Source organism: Phalacrocorax carbo, chromosome 3, assembly GCF_963921805.1.
Source record: "Phalacrocorax carbo chromosome 3, bPhaCar2.1, whole genome shotgun sequence".
In the NCBI taxonomy this organism is placed as follows: Eukaryota; Metazoa; Chordata; class Aves; order Suliformes; family Phalacrocoracidae; genus Phalacrocorax; species Phalacrocorax carbo.
The window spans coordinates 13996427-13997862 of record NC_087515.1 but is presented as its reverse complement, the minus strand read 5'-3'; positions in this window follow the sequence as shown (position 1 = coordinate 13997862).

Sequence of the window (1436 nt, the reverse complement as noted above, 5' to 3'; positions counted from 1 at the left end):
CCAGATCAGATTACACAAAGCAGTATTTTACAGAAGACCATGTCAGAACAGAAGCTGAGCACATTTCAACTTTGCATCTGCTAGGTGTTTACATGTAAAACTGAGCAGATCTGAATGATTCAGGGATCCAGCTTCTGAGGGAAGTAACAAGGAAGCTTTAAAGAAAGACAAAATCTACTTTGCCAGTGTAAAAGTCCTATTCTCACCTGAGTAAAGGTTCTCCTCCACAACACAGTAGTTCTTTTTGCCTGGAGCAACGGTTATTATTTTAGTTCAGACCACCCACCCTCATCACAAGACCTAAGGATTTATAAATTTAGGAGAGCAATCGCATAGGAAGGATAATACAGAACAAGGACTCCTGCAATAGCGACACATTTTTCAGACTAAGCCAGGAGGAAATCAAATATAAAATGCGACAAAGCAAAAATAATACAATTGCAATAGCTGCTGTAAGAATCTGTTTCTGCTTTCTAGAGAATACTTACTTGAGAAATCCTGCAAGATAATGGCTTTTCATTCAGCAAATACTTTTAATGTTCTAATCATGGTATTTGAAGCTGGTCTACACAGAAAATGACTAATTCCCCATCTCACCCAAACTTCCTCTATGCTAATGACTGACACATTTTTCCAATGAAAGTTTTGGCCTAGATTCTCATTAGATTCTAAATCCCCAGGTCCCATAAGAAACATGTGGCCAACCATAGCCTTAAACCTGTTTTCTAAAATACAAAAAGCACTAAAGTCGCAGAACCACCATTCCTAGATCATGAATGCACTGGAAGTCTGATCCAGGCTTATATACACAGAATATGAAGTCAAAGGTAATCAAGCATTATCTTAAAAATAAACACAGTTCTTGGCCATTCTACATCTCAGTTCCTCATTTACAGGAATACTATGGGAAACTGTAGCTGCATGTCTCATTAATGTACAATAATAAAAGCACTTAACTGGACACAGGGATAATGACTGTGTTCCTAAAACACACTGAATGAATAGAATTAGTTGGCACTGACTCCCTAGAAATTTTAAGCATAAATATAATAGATATTAAATCATGCATGACTTACATGTTTTAATAGGAAGATACAGATAAATGCGGTTATCTAATGAAGAACAGTCTACAAACTGTGTCAGGATTTTACCTAAAGACTTCAGTGAAAGCTACTGGAACTTTGCCATTACCTTCACTAGGTTCAAAGTATTAGTGTCTTGTCTCCAATTTCTTAAAATCAGTGTATATCCCAGAGGGTCCTACCTGCTTGGAAGTAGGAAGTAAACCAAATTGGAGAAGTCAACTGAATTAAGATAGTAGAATTTATCTGCCCCTTGGTCCCATATTTCTGCTACTCTACTGTAGTCTGTTTCATTACAGCAGAAAACAAAACTTCATATTTTGGTGAGGCTATGCACTGAATCACAAAGACATA